Consider the following 16,218-nt stretch of genomic DNA (forward strand, 5'->3'; position numbering starts at 1 on the left):
CCCTAGCTAGCAAGTAAATTAAAGAAACTTCTGCCGGAGCTGAAAGTGTCGGAGTCATTCTTTTCGGAGGTCGAGATTTCGACAGGTGCAAAAGAATTTTGAGCTGAAGAGTGCAGTAAAAAGTCTAACTGCGTACATTGTGAGATGTCAAGCTCCAGAAAATTCCGGATCATTGTGTCTGTATGAAAAAGATTCACACCTATACATAAGTACACCTAAACTTCAGCTGAACACAGGTATTTTTATCGGAACAAAATTACATAAATATACCCAAGAAGATGAAAGTACATAATTACTATTTACTCCCTGTACAGTTATGAAGAATTCAGTTAAATAGTTCTTCAAACACAATTCTTCTTCCATTTCTGCAATTGTTTACAAAAAATATTATTTTCTTTAATTGAAAGCATATTTGCACTGACAGCTGTTTAGAATAGCTGGTTATAGTAAGCATTCTTAGATTGTGAACTCAAGAATTAATTTCCTGCCCTCTGAATCAATGTTACTTTTTCATAAAAATTGTGTCAGAATGTGCTACATTTTGTTTCATTTATTCTTCTGAATTCTCCTGCATCACCTCTCATCTACTGTCCAGCTCTGTGGTTCCAGTTCTACCTGTCTGAATGCAGCCAGTCCATCATGAGCAATGATTTCTCTTCTCACTCCTGCACCGTCACTTCTGAAGTTCCCAAGGATCTATCCTTAGCCCCCTCCTCTTCACCATCTACATGCTGTTCTTTGGTAACACCATCCACAAGCACAAGGTATACTTCTGTAAGTGTGCTCATGACACCCAAGCTCTACCTTTCCCCCATTTCCTCTTATCCCATGACAACCTCTGTGTTGGCAGACTGTCTGCCTGACGTTGATGGGTCAAAAATTCCTCCAACTGAACACTGGAAGACAAAAACTATCATTTCCAGTCTCGGTCATAAACTCCTCTGACTCTGCTCCTGTCCCCAGTCACTTTCTCAGGCTGAAACAGACCATGCAAAACCTCGGTGTTGTATGCAAGCCAGAGTGGAGCTTCAAACCCTAGCATCTTCTCTCACCAAGACCATTTATGTCCACTTCCACCATACCATCACTCTCACTGGAATCCTTATCCATGTTTTAGTTACCTCTAGATCTGGTTTCTGTGTTGCCCTCTTTGCTGGCATCACATCCTTAACCCTTCATAAACTCAATTTATTCAAAATTCAGCTCCTGATTTCTTGTTCTGCACTAAGCTGTAGTATCCTTGCTGATCTTCATTGACTACCCATTTCCCAAAGCATTGAATTCAAAATCCTCATCCTTAAGTTCATGGCCTCATCCTACCCTACTCTGCAACCTCTTGCAACAATATGTTCCTTCACACATACTTTGGGGATATTTTGGCCAAAGGGTTAAAACAGTTGCTAAATAGGTGCTGTGCTGATAAGAAATACCTGTTTGAAAGTCTGAATTTAGCGCACATTTTTTGAGCTAATTTATGATTATCATGATTTAAAGGTCCCTGCAGGCACTGAAACCAACAACTGTAAGTTTAGCACTCAAGCACTGATTAGAGGTGTGGATTGGCTGGCTGGGAGAGAAGCCAACATAGAAGGGTGACTCAGGTACCGAGTGAGAGGGCGCACAGGTTCTCGGATGTGGCACTGAAGATCCTCGTGGAAGAGGTGCAGAGGAGGAGGGATGTCCTGTATCCGCTGGGGAGGGGAAGGAGTCCCCCTTGCCCTCCTCTCCCTCTCTCCTGCAGCAGCTGGTGCTGCTCTGCCTGGCCTCAAGTCAACCTCCCATTTCTCCTGCAGACCAAGGGAGACCCCTAGCAAGATGCCGATGACCAAGCACTCCCTTTCTCCTGGTGTCTCCTACGAGGTGCCCAATAAGGTATAGTAGCCCAGCACTCAATCTTATAAGGTGAAGTCATCATAGAATTTTCAGAATTAATGCTGATAGAGTGTTGGTGAAATCTTGATAAAGGGTCCCAGAAAGTCTCCCAATGTGTTTCAAATGTCCTTGATATGTCCTTACTATACAGTATAAATGCACACGAGGCCCATACTTGAGAGAAGGTCACTCTGTGACCAGTTATCTTTATTACCAAGACCTCAAGTGATGAAGGTGGGTGGAGCTTCCCTTTTTATATCTGAAAATCCAGGTTAGGAGTGTCTCCCACAAGTTCACCCCTTGTTCTCAAGGTGTACAACTTAGGTCAGCTTATACATAGGTTACAATGATAGTTGAATACATGACAGTCCTCTTCAAACCGACAGCAGCAAGTGAACAGTAAAAGGTGATCTCTCTTTAAGTAGTGCTCAAAATCCTTTGCATCGACTAGTTTACTGCCAATCAGCTGGTCATGTTAGGAGATCGTTAGGTCAGGCCACCAAAGTGCCATGTAAACTCCTTAATGATCACTAGCAGGTAATTTAAGGGGCAATCAGCCGCTTAACTATCCAGCTGGCCGTTCCTACCGCAAGCTTCAACTCCTTTACCATCAGCCGGTCCAGGCAGCGGGCGGTCGAGGGGGTCGTTCAACCTGACTGCCTGCCTCTCTTCCGCTCTTACATCCGGTCCAGGGTGTCCTTGGAGATGGAGCACGCGGTGTCCACCGGTACGCTCGCGGCCTTCCGCGAGAGGTGGGCACCGGAGGGACTGGAGTGCATCATCACGCCCGGCAACCAAATTTTAATTTGATTTTACGTTTTAAAGTTAATTTGTTTTAATTGCCGGTGCTTTTAGTGTCCCCTTCCCTTTTATAGGGGGCACTGGGGAAAAATTGTGATTTTAGTGCCCAAAAAAAAAACCAAAAAAAGAAAAACACAAAAAAAAACAAAAAAAAGGGGGGAAAAAAAAAAGGGCCTTGTAAATGTCTGGAGTGTCACCCAGGTCGGGTGGCACTCTTTAATGTTTATGTTTTCGCAGGTAAACTCAAAAGAGTTTCAACTCCTTTACCATCAGCCGGTCCAGGCAGCGGGCGGTCGAGGGGGTCGTTCAACCTGACTGCCTGCCTCTCTTCCGCTCTTACATCCGGTCCAGGGTGTCCTTGGAGATGGAGCACGCGGTGTCCACCGGTACGCTCGCGGCCTTCCGCGAGAGGTGGGCACCGGAGGGACTGGAGTGCATCATCACGCCCGGCAACCAAATTTTAATTTGATTTTACGTTTTTTAAGTTTAATTTGTTTTAATTGCCGGTGCTTTTAGTGTCCCCCTCTCCTTTTATAGGGGGCACTGGGAAAAAGGAAAAATTTGATTTTAGTGCCCAAAAAAAAAAACACAAAAAAACCCCCCCCAAAAAAACAAAAAAGGGCCTTGTAAATGTCTTGTGTGTGTCATCCAGGTCGGGTGGCACGGATACATGTTTTATGTTTTGCAGGTTAACTCAAAAGAGTTTCAACTCCTTTACCATCAGCCGGTCCAGGCAGCGGGCAGTCGAGGGGGTCGTTCAACCTGACTGCCTGCCTCTCTTCCGCTCTTACATCCGGTCCAGGGTGTCCTTGGAGATGGAGCATGCGGTGTCCACCGGTACGTTCGCGGCCTTCCGCGAGAGGTGGGCACCGGTGGGACTGGAGTGCATCATCACGCCCGGCAACCAAATTTTAATTTGATTTTACGTTTTTAAGTTTAATTTGTTTTAATTGCCGGTGCTTTTAGTGTCCCCCTTCCCTTTTATAGGGGGCACTGGGGAAAATTGTGATTTTAGTGCCCAAAAAAAAAAAAAAAAAAAAGAAAAACACAAAAAAAAACAAAAAAAAGGGGGGGAAAAAAAGGGCCTTGTAAATGTCTGGAGTGTCACCCAGGTCGGGTGGCACCGTTTAATGTTTTATGTTTTGCAGGTGAACTCCAAAAAGAGTTTCAACTCCTTTACCATCAGCCGGTCCAGGCAGCGGGCGGTCGAGGGGGTCATTCAACCTGACTGCCTGCCTCTCTTCCGCTCTTACATCCGGTCCAGGGTGTCCTTGGAGATGGAGCACGCGGTGTCCACCGGTACGCTCGCGGCCTTCCACGAGAGGTGGGCACCGGAGGGACTGGAGTGCATCATCACGCCCGGCAACCAAATTTTAATTTGATTTTACGTTTTAAAGTTTAATTTGTTTTCATCGCCGGTGCTTTTAGTGTCCCCTTCCCTTTTATAGGGGGCACTGGAAAATTGTGATTTTAGTGCCCCGAAAAAAAAAAAGCAAAAAAAAAAAAGAAAAACTCAAAAAAAACAAAAAAAGGAAAAAAAAGGGCCTTGTAAATGTCTGGTGTGTCACCCAGGTTGGGTGGCACCGTTTAATGTTTTATGTTTTTGCAGGTAGACTCTAAAAGAGTTTCAACTCCTTTACCATCAGCCGGTCCAGGCAGCGGGCAGTCGAGGGGGTCGTTCAACCTGACTGCCTGCCTCTCTTCCGCTCTTACATCCGGTCCAGGGTGTCCTTGGAGATGGAGCACGCGGTGTCCACCGGTACGCTCGCGGCCTTCCGCGAGAGGTGGGCACCGGAGGGACTGGAGTGCATCATCACGCCCGGCAACCAAATTTTAATTTGATTTTACGTTTTAAAGTTTATTTTGTTTTAATTGCCGGTGCTTTTAGTGTCCCCCTCTCCTTTTATAGGGGGCACTGGAAAAAGGAAAAAATTTGATTTTAGTGCCCCAAAAAAAAAAAAAAAAGGACCTTGTAAATGTCTGGTGTGTCATCCAGGTCGGGTGGCACGGATACATGTTTTATGTTTTGCAGGTAGACTCTAAAAGAGTTTCAACTCCTTGACCAAGATGGGGTCTTATGCTAAACACGGGCTAAATGGCAATTTCAGCTTAAGACCCCATATTGGCCATAATCACCCCTCTTGATCCTCCGACTCTGGCTGTTTGTCAATACTTTCCTCACTTCTCCCCATTATTGGTCGTAGCTGCAGTCCTATTTTCTGGAATTCCTCCCCTAAAGCCTTCATCTCTGTTTTTATCCACCTTTTTCTATCTTTATCTTTAAAAAGCTTTCCAATTAAAAATAATTCAGTGCTCATTATTTGTTCCTTTATTTCTTTTAGATATTTTAAATATATATTTTTTGTTCCCATTTCCCTCCCCCACTCTCTGTAAAGCATCTTGGGATTAAAGGCACTATATAAATGCAAGTTGTTCTTGTTGATCAACTCTTGGATTTGATAGGCTGGAGACATCCAATACAGTGCTAAGCAGGCATTACAATAAAATAATTGCATCATACTCTTTTGAGGGCTCTCTTTGAATGTTAGTTTTTAAAATCACAATAAGCAAAGCCACACAATGCCTGAAATGTTAGACTGCAGCTAGTTCAATTCAAAAAGGCAAGGTACACTGATTCTGTTCAACTACCTCAGAACATACTGCAAAAAAACAAGATTCTAATTACTTTTTACGAACATAAAGATCCAGGAGAATGCAAAGAATAAGTATAGGTTATACATGTGAAAAAAGCATGAGCAGAATTCTTATCCTAAACTTGCCTTCGGCATCACAAGATTAGCAACCCAACCCACCTACACTCCTTGGCAAGCTTAGAGTAAACCATGAGTACCCTTACTTGTCTCAGCACCCTCCACCCAAAGTGGCCACCAAAGCAGTTGATCTTAAAGTATATAATACAACCAAAGCATTATATATAAAACACTGCGGCAGATTCGTTGTAACAATTACACTCAGGTAAGTGCTGGGAAATTAAGACAAATTTCAAACTGAGTTAAGACAAATGAACCTGCATCTTCTGCTCAGCTTTAACATCAGTGGAAGTGTGACAGGGCAAAACTTCTCCCTGCTGTAAAGGTGTGCCCTATCATGGGGGTCAAGATCATTTAAATAATCTCAGTGGGTTCCCTAGTCTCTGTTGAGAGTCCCCCTGGAAGTGAAAGGAATGATTTTGGCTGTCACTGCCAGTTGAATTAAAAAAATTAATTAATAATATGTAGGCACATACAATTGATCACTCTGCAATCGGTGGCTTTGGATTTTGGTCCTCTAAATTTTAAATAGCTCCTATGCTTCCCATGGCAATGCTTTATATCAGGTTCCATTCTTATCAATCCAGTTGTAGCCAGAGAATCATCTGCAATGGCTTCTCTTACCACTCCCGCATAGTTATCTCTGTTGTCCCTCAAAGATTTATCCTTGGCCCCCGCCTATTTTCCATTGACATGCAGTTCCTCGGCAACATCATCTGAAAACACGTCAGGTTCCACATGTGCGCTGATGACACCCAGTTGAACCTCACCACCACCTTTCCCAACCCTTCCACTGGCCCAAAATTGTCGGGCTGCTTGTTCAACATGCAGTACTGGAGGAGCAGAAATTTCCTCCAACTAAATATTGGGAAGTCCAAAGCCATTGTCTTTGGTCCCCGCCACAAACCTTGTTCGCTAGCCACTGACCCCATCACTCACCCTGGGCTGTCTGAGGCTGGACCAGACTGTTCGCAACCTTGGTGTTGTATTTGACCCCGAGATGTGCTTCTGACCACACATCCACACTGTAATGTATGCACCTCTGAATATGCTCACCAGTTTGAAGAGATGTTGAACTTGAGTGGCTTAGCCAGTCATGTGGTGTTCACTAGACTCAATAAAACCCCAGTCAGTTGGGTTTAGGGGTTCCACGATGAGGCATGCGGTTGTGAGCCTAGTGGATGAACTGGTAATGTGTAGTGTGATTGTTAAACCTTTGCTCCTAAACCAACTAGTTCTTAATAGCATTATGTTGCTATGAATTCTTAAGCAAAGAACCCATTAAGCAAATACATTACTACACACCATTACTAAGACCGCCTACCTCCACATCCGTAACATCGTCCGACCCGATCCCTGCCTCAGCTCATCTGCTGCTGAAACCCTCATCCATGCCTTTATTACCTCTAGACTTGACTATTCCAACATACTCCTGGCCAGTCTCCCATCTTCTACCTCCATAAACTTAAGCTCATCCAAAACTCTGTTACCCTTATTCTTTCTGGGTCATTGAATATATTTAAGGTGGAGATAGACAGATTTTTGAATGATAAGGGTGTCAAGGGTTATGAGGAGTGGGCAGGGAAATAGAGTTGAGGCCAAGATCAGATCAACCATGATCTTATTGAATGGCGGAGCAGGCTCGAGGGGCCAAATGGCCCACTCCTGCTCCTATTTCTTATGTTCTTATGTTCTAACTCGCAGTAAGTCCCGTTCACCCTGTGCTTGCTGTCCTACATTGGCTCCTGGTTATGCAACGCCCGGATTTTAAAATTCTCATCCTTGCTTTCAAATCCCTCCATGGCCTTGCATCTCCCTATCTCTGTAATCTCCTCCAGCCCCACAACCCCCGAGATATCTGCACTTCTCCAATTTTGTCATCTTATGCATCCTCGATTTTAATTGTTCTACCATTAGCGGCCATGCCTTCAGCTGCCGAGTCCCAAAGCTTTGGAATTCCCTCCCTAAACCTCTCTGCCTCTTTCCTCTTTCATGATGCTCCTTAAAACCTACCTCTGTGTCCTTTTGGTCATCTACCCTAATATCTCCTTATGTGGCTCAGTATCAAGTTTTGTTTGATTACACTCCTGTGAAGAGCCATGGGCTGTTAAAGGCAGTACATAAATGCAAATTGTTGATATTGCACAAATAGGCAACCCTTACAGCCAGTGTTGCTATTTGCAAACAATAGGAAATATGTTGTCACGCTACAAAATTAAAATCAGTTTTTCAGGGCCATAACCTTTTTTTAGCAGTGAATATGCTGTTAAAACCCGAGTTACACCTAATCCAAAAGGGTCTAACTTTTAACGGGGCATTTAATAACTGTATTATCATGGAAGAGCCGAAGTTTTCATTAGTTTCCCTGATTTGAGAGATTACACTGATATACAGTTCTGTGGGGGGGTGAGCAGCCTCTGGAGGAACAGTGAATGACAGATTGTAACTTCATGTTTTCCACGTAAGGCTGTGCATGTGCGAAATCCTGAAGTTGCAGTCAGTTTCAAAGGCAAAATGACGGTGAATACTGCCAGTTTGCCATCAACAGGACTGCAAGTTCTGGGCCAATTTATCTTTTCTCCACTGAAGTGTGATAAATCTGCTGCATTTCCATCTTTTTATGTTCTTACTGTTGAAGGTTCACTTAACTATACTCTCATCTGTTTTGGAACAATAATTGTATAATCAATCATATGTCACCCTTGTGAATCCACTATAGTTTGAGGCAAAATACAGAATGATTCCAGTTTTCCCAGCAGACGGAAATTTTTCATGTTTTTGTTTTCCGAGCTAGTACCATTGAAGAGCTCTGAACACCAAACTAAAATGTTAAGTGAATTCAAATTTTATATTAAAAACACAAAATATTGGAAACACTCAACAGGTCAGGCAGCATCTGTGGACTGAAGAAGGTAGGGTTAATGTTTCAGGTCTTTGACCCTTGGTCAGAACCAAAAGGGAATGGATCATTTTTACTGCTTACGCACACTGATCGTATTAAACACCATGGTTCAGTCATAGAAAGGACTATGCATACACTGTGTAGAGTTTCCTTCATCATCACGACAACAATGAGCTACTTCAACTATAATTTCAGCAGCCATTCCCTACTTGTCCATCTCCCACATTTATCAGTTTCTCTAACTCAGATTGCTCAATTAGTGCAAATTGATGCCACATTATGGATTGTTTTGTGCTGGGCATTGCTAACTACTGGAGATTAATTTGAGACTGTCCCACTCATTAACAGTCTTCAAAGAAAGGACAGTTTAATCTAATCCATCTGGCCTGCCTTCAAAACTCGATCCCAGAATTGAAAATGCAGTGTTCAAACCAACAGCACTGGACCAGTATCCGTTCACTGTATTCAAGAATACTGTTTAGACATTTGGCTATTTTGTTCATGTTATGTATTTAACCCTTTGTAACCTGCATGACACCTGACCACCAGAGGGCCCACCTGTTGGAGTCCCAAGGGATCCCAGCATCCCTTGGGAGCACAGTATATAAGCAGGTCACCCACGAGGTACCTGCACTCTGGAATCTTATTAAAGGAGCTAAGGTCACACTTGCTCATTACACATTGTACTCAGTTTCACCATTTATTTTGAGTGTATCAATTGGCGACGAGGTAACGAACAAACGCGTGAAAATACAAAAAACGGTCGGCATCCTGGAGAAGTTCTCAGAAGGGGACAATTGGATGGCCTTCGTGGAGAGACTCGACCAATACTTCATGGTCAACGAGCTGGAAGGGGACGAGAACACGACCAAACAAAGGGCGATCCTCCTAACTGCCTGTGGGGCAACAACCTATGGCCTCATGAAGAATCACCTGGCTCCGGCAAAACCAACAGCTAAATCCTATGAAGAATTGTGTACGCTAGTCCAGGAGCACCTAAATCCTAAGGAAAGCGTTTTGATGGCGAGATATCGGTTCAACACGTGTCAACGATCGGAGGGGCAGGAAGTGGCAAGCTACGTCGCCGAACTAAGACGCCTCACGGGACATTGTGAGTTTGAGGGATTCCTAGAACAAATGTTCAGAGACTTTTTTGTACTGGGCATTGGACATGAGACAATCCTTCGCAAACTGTTGACTGCAGAAACTCCGAATCTTGAGTAAAGCCATAACAATAGCCCAGGCATTTATGTCCACCAGCGACAACACCAAGCGGATTTCGCAGAATAAAGAAGTTTCGGCCAGTAGTATGCATAAAATAACATCGGTCTCGAGCAGAAATATACATGGCAGAACGTACACGCCGGCTGCTGCGGCCCGACCTCAGATAACCCAGAGTCCGCCATCAATCGTTAATGCGAGGCAGTTAACACCCTGTTGGCACTGTGGAAGTGATCATCTGTCCTATCAATGCTGCTTTAAACACTATGCGTGCAATGGTTCCAGAACAATGGGACACCTCCAACGAATGTGCAGGCGACCTGCAAACCCTGAAAACCACCATGTTGCACAGGAAGATTGATCTACAGTTGATTAAGCAGAATTGGAGACTCGTACTGAGGAGGCAGAAGTGTACGGGGTACACACGTTCCCTACGAAATGTCCACCAATAATGTTGAAAGTTGAACTGAACGACACCCCAGTATCTATGGAGCTAGACACGGGAGCAAGTCAGTCCATTATGAGTAAAAAGGCCTTCGACAGGCTGTGGGGCAAAAAGGCACACAGGCCCAAGCTCAGCCCATTCACACCAAACTAAGGAATTACACCAAGGAACTAATCCCTGTAATTGGCAGTGCAGAAGTCAAAGTCTCCTATGTCCGAGCAGTACACGAACTCCCGCTGTGGATTGTACCAGGGGATGGCCCCACATTGTTTGGCAGAAGCTGGCTGGGAAAAATTGGCTGGAACTGGAACGACATCCGAGTGCTTTCGTCCGTCGATGACGCCTTATGCACCCAGGTTCTGAGCAAGTTCCCATTGTTGTTCGAGCCAGGCATCGGAAGCTTCTCAGGGGTGAAAGTGCAGATCCATTTGGTTCCCGGTACACGACCCATTCACCACAAGGCACGGGCAGTACCGTACATGATGTGCGAAAAAGTGGAAATTGAGCTGGACAGGCTGCAACGTGAAGGCATCGTTGCGCCAGTGGAATTCAATGACTGGGCCAGTCTGATTGTCCCGGTACTTAAGGAGGACGGTACGGTTAGAATTTGTGGTGACTATAAAGTAATGATTAACCGTTTTTCACTGCAGGACCAGTACCCGCTACCCAAGGCAGATGACCTTTTTGCGACCGTGGCTGGAGGGAAGACGTTCACCAAGCTGGACCTGACATTGGCCTACATGGTGCAGGAGCTGGAGGAGTCTTTGGAAGGCCTCATCTGCATCAACATGCACAAAGGTCTGTTTATCTTCAACCGGTACCCGTTTGGAATTTGGTCGGCCACGGCGATCTTCCAGCGGAGCATGGAGAGCCTGCTAAAGTCGATTCCTTGCACAGTGTGTAGAAGGGCAAAATCTCAGTGTTTGGACTCATTGGAATGGCACAAGACCATGTCCCTCCACAGGTCACATACATAGGGGATGGGACATATTGTGTCACCACCAGTGCGCCGCACTACCAACATGGACATTTCTGGTGTCCGGTGAATGACAGCAGTTTTTGCTTCAAACCTGAGGCATCAGTTCAAGTGGCCCAGGAACAGATTGTCCCCATTCCTGAACCCTCCACTGTCCACCTCACTGTGAAGGAAAACATGACAAACCTTCAGGATTATGTTGTACATTTTGGCTATGCAATTCCCCCTCTACCCGAACATCTTACCGCTCTGCTAAAAGCTGTAATAAGCTCGCAAAAACATTTCTATACTCTAGAACAGACAACAATTGAGGTACGGAGAAAGATTCTCGAGATTACAATTCCATCTTGGTGGGACATTTTCAGAAATATAGAAGCTCCAGTCTGGATCAGAATCGCTTCCCACACTTTAGTTAACTGTCAACTCGTGATTATTCTTTACTTATGGTGTCTCACTTGCCAAGTGAAACACAGAGGCCATCAGGTCAGACACCAAAGGGTGCTGCACGCTCCCTGGCCAAACTTGAGAATCGCACAGGGAGGGGTGACATCATACTACCATGTTTAATTTGTGTTTAATTTTACCTGCTGTGGAACGCAAATATCGAGTGTTGTAAGAGTGTTACTTAAGAGCGTGTTTGACTATGTACCTTTTATTTTTACTGTACTAAAAGTTGTACTTGACTACATATCGTTATTTTACTGTGAAAGCAGGGTAAAGGAGGAGCGACGTACCCCTCTATGCTGTGACCGAATTGTAATGACTGTATTCGCCTGTAAACTGCATTGCATTTCAAAGGGGGGTGCACGTTAATGTTTAGCTAGGTAAATATGGGGAAGGTTGACTCTCACGATATCAGGAATTTTGCTCACCTAGCATGACACTCAAAGTATGTAGAGTGTCACAGGGGGGACTGTAGAAGGGCAAAATTTGTGGGAAAGTCCCCCCAGTGTTTGGACTCATTGGAAAGGAAATTTAATTTGGAACTATCTACCAGAAAGTTTGAAGTCCTAAAGTGCACATGGAAGAAACTATGAACTTTAATCGAATTTGGGATTTTACAAAGCAGATTGAACCTGTGTGGGCAGGGCTAAGGAACTATCCTTCAAAGACGCCAGTTTGATTATTGAAACTGCCTGGGGCATTGAGACTAAAGTAAATTATCTGGAAAATGGATACTCAAAAACCCTTCTCCACAAGAGACATTAACATTGCAACAATTAACTCAGAGATGGCCAGCCATCAACATGAACCTGGAAAGCCATTTTCGACCTATGCATAAAAACAAAAGGCCCACTCTAGCCTTAATGCAAAAACCAAGCACAAAAGAACGATGCGATTACCAAGCTAATATTTCCATCAAGAAACAGATTTAGAAGATCAGCCCACTTGAGGCATATTAACTTTTAATGAGCCTGCCAAAATATGACAAAGAATTCTCGGGCCTGTCAAAAATTAAACAAAGAATTCTGGACTGATTTGGCATGAAGATTAGGACAGCTCAAAACGTATAACTGGGCCCTGCTTTAACAAAAGGATATGCTTTGCTTTGCTCATGCTACTGCCTCAAGAGACACTGCTTGCGCTAGTGCTAGTGCCATACTACGCCTATGCCATCAAGAAGGGAGAGAAACCAACGTGACAGTTGTAAACTAACTTCTCCAGCCTCGACGTCCTGAAATCGAAAAGGAAGGAAGAACATCACCATCGTGGCAGCAACCGACCACAGCCAACGTGGTACCATTAAAACCACCGCGATCGACGAACCCCGGAACAAAACTTCACAAGGAAGAAACCGAAGAATCGAAAGTTTCCACTCTACAATCTTGGCCTGATTACCAACAGGTGAAAATGTTACCTTAAAGGACTTTGAAACCTACTTCTAATGAAAGAAAACGGGCACTTACCCCACAAATCCAAAACGCGCCCTATCGCATCAGCGGACTCAACCCAACTGAAGATTGCGCAGTAAGAAGTCCTCTCCGACATTCGGAGTACAGCAAGCAGAACCTACAGAATCCAACGAACTCCGAAACCGCGAACTACCGCTAACTGACCAGAAAGGATTGGTAAGCATAGACCCTGTCTGCCTTGGAGCCTAACCTAGCCAGTATTAGGTATTTGGGAGGTGGGAGGTGTAATTTTCACTTCAACCCCTTTGAATGTGTGATGTACTGTTTTTTATTAGTGTAATTATAAGTGTGACATTATATTTTCTTATCTTTAATAAAATCAAAGTTCTTTTGCACCAAACCAGTGGTCTTTTGCACTTTATCACATCCTTCAAATAAATCCAGAGTGTAGAACCCAAGGGAGTGGGAGCGATTCGAACCGCTCAAGTAGGTCAGAGGTGAAACTGACCTCCAGGACCACCGCTTACAAATGGTCTTCCAGGATGACATATTGGTTACAGGTCGGGACACCATGGAGCACTTGAAGAATCTGGAGGAGGTTCTTAGTCGGTTGGATCACGTGGGGCTCAGGTTGAAATGCTTGAAGTGTGTTTTCCTGGCACAGGACATCGAATTCTTGGGAAGGAGAATCGCAGCAGACGGCATCAGACCCACCGACGCCAAGACGAAGGCCATCAAGAACGTGCCGCGACCACAGAATGTGACGGAGCTGTGGTTGTTCCTGGGACACCTTAACTATTTTGGTCATTTCCTGCCTGGGTTAAGCACCCTGCTAGAACCCCTACATGCGCTACTGCGCAAGGGAGACGACTGGGTATGGAGGAATTCACAAGAGGCTGCTTTAAGAAAGCCAGAAATCTGTTGTGTTCTAACAAACTGCTTGTCCTGTATAACCCTTGTAAACGATTAGTGCTAGCTTGCGATGCGTCATCATACGGGATCAGGTGTGTGCTACAAAAAGCTAACGAATCAGGGATTTTGCAACCGGTCGCTTATGCGTCCAGGAGTTTGTCCAAGGCCGAAAGGGCCTACAGCATGGTTGAAAAAGAGGCTCTGGCATGAGTTTATGGGGTAAAAAAAATGCACTAGTACTTATTTGGCCTCAAGTTTGAGCTTGAAACTGACCACAAGCCGCTCATATCACTGTTCTCTGAGAGCAAAGGGATTAATACCAATGCCTCTGCTGTATTTAAAGATGGGCGCTCATGCTGTCGGCATACAATTATGTAATCCGCCACAGACCGGGCACAGAGAACTGCGCAGATGCTCTCAGTCGGCTGCCATTGCCCACCACCGGGGTGGAAATGCTACAGCCAGTGGACTTGCTCATGGTCATGGAGGCATTCGAGAACACGATGTCCCCTGTTACAGCCCGTCAGATCAGGACCTGGACCAGCCAGGATCCTTTACTGTCCTTGGTAAAAAACTGTGTTCTCCATAGGAGCTGGTCCGGTGTCCCAGTGGAGATGCAGTAGGCGATTAAGCCGTTCCACAGACGCAAAGACGAGTTGTCCCTGCAGTCAGACTATCTATTGTGGGGCAATCGCGTGATCTTGCCCAAGGAAGGCAGAAACACATTCATATGTGAACTGCACAGCACCCACCCAGGCATCGTAATGATGAAAGCCATAGCCAGATTCCCTGTGTGGTGGCCCGGCATCGACTCAGATTTAGAGTCATGCGTGCGCCAGTGCAACACTTGCTCTCAGCTGAGCAATGCCCCCAGAGAGGCACCGCTAAGTTTGTGGTCGTGGCCCTCCAAACCGTAGTCGAGGATCCATGTAGACTATGCGGGCCCATTCCTAGGCAACATGTTTTTAGTTGTCGTGGACGCTTACTCAAAATGGATTGAATGTGCAATAATTCTGTAAGCACGTCCACGGCCACCATTGAAAGCCTACGAGTCATGTTTGCCACGCATGTTTGCCTACGAGTCATGTTTGCCTGATGTCCTAGTCAGCGACAATGGGCTGTGCTTCACCAGTGCTGAATTCAAGGAATTCATGACCCGCAACGGGATCAAACACGTCACATCTACCCCGTTCAAGCCCGCATCCAACGGCCAGGCAGAACGGGCAGTTTAGACCATCAAGCAAAGCTTGAAACGTGTGACGGAAGGCTCCTTGCAGACCTGGTTGTCCCGAGTGCTGTTCAGCTACCGCACCAGACCCCACTCACTCACTGGGGTTCCCTCAGCTGAGCTGCTCATGAAAAGGGCGCTTAAAACAAGGCTCTCTCTTGTCCGCCCGGATCTCCATGATCACGTGGAGGGCAAGCGGCATCAACAAAGTGCGTACCATGACCGTGCAAATTTGTCACGTGATATTGAGATCCATGATCTTGTGTTTGTGCTCAAATATGGACATGGTCCCAAATGGCTTTCTGGCATGGTCACAGCCAAAGAGGGGAGTAGGGTGTTTCAGGTCAAATTGGCCAATGGACAAATGCACAGAAAACATTTGGAACAAATCAAATTGCAGTTCACCAACAGCTACGAACAACCCGAAGAGGACACCACCAACAGTGACCCTCCAACACACACACAAGTGGAAACTGACATCATGGTTGACCACAAAACCGAACTCATCATCCCCAGCAGCCCGGCAACGCCGGCTGCCCAACAGCCCAGTGACCAAACCACCCACACCCGCATTTGTACCGAGATGATCGACAAGGGAGCGTAAAGCCCCAGATCATCTCACCTTGTAAATAAGTGTACTGTTGACTTCACGGGGGAGTGATGTTATGTATTTAACCCTTTGTAACCTGCATGACACCTGACTACAGAGGGCCCACCTGTTGGAGTCCCAAGGGATACCAGCATCCCTTGGGAGCACAGTTTATAAGCAGGCCACCCTGCACTCTGGAATCTTATTAAAGGAGCTAAGATCACACTTGCTCATTACACACAGTACTCAGTTTCACCCTTTATTATGAGTGTATCAGTTCACTTGTCAAAACAATGGGCCAAAAATTGTGGTCAGATGCCTCTAACCGAAATTTCTTTCACAAAAGTACCTGGTGGTCGTGGAGGAATGAATACTTGCGCTCCAAGGCCTATGTATTCCAAGAGCGTATACGCATTCTGAGATCACGTGGGCCTGGACCACCAACCACAATGTAGTATTCTCATTCATAGTAAAGGGAGCTCCGAGCTCCCATTAAATGAGAATACCCCTAAATCAAATAAAACACAAACATAAGTTTAAAAAAAAAAATTCACTTTTTTTAAATGAACAGAAATTGCATGTTTTAGATATTTTAGAAAAAAAATATTTTTTTGAAATTAAAAAAACGTTTCAATAGTGTTAAAAATA

This window comes from Pristiophorus japonicus, chromosome 4 (assembly GCF_044704955.1).
Source record: "Pristiophorus japonicus isolate sPriJap1 chromosome 4, sPriJap1.hap1, whole genome shotgun sequence".
Taxonomy (NCBI): Eukaryota; Metazoa; Chordata; class Chondrichthyes; family Pristiophoridae; genus Pristiophorus; species Pristiophorus japonicus.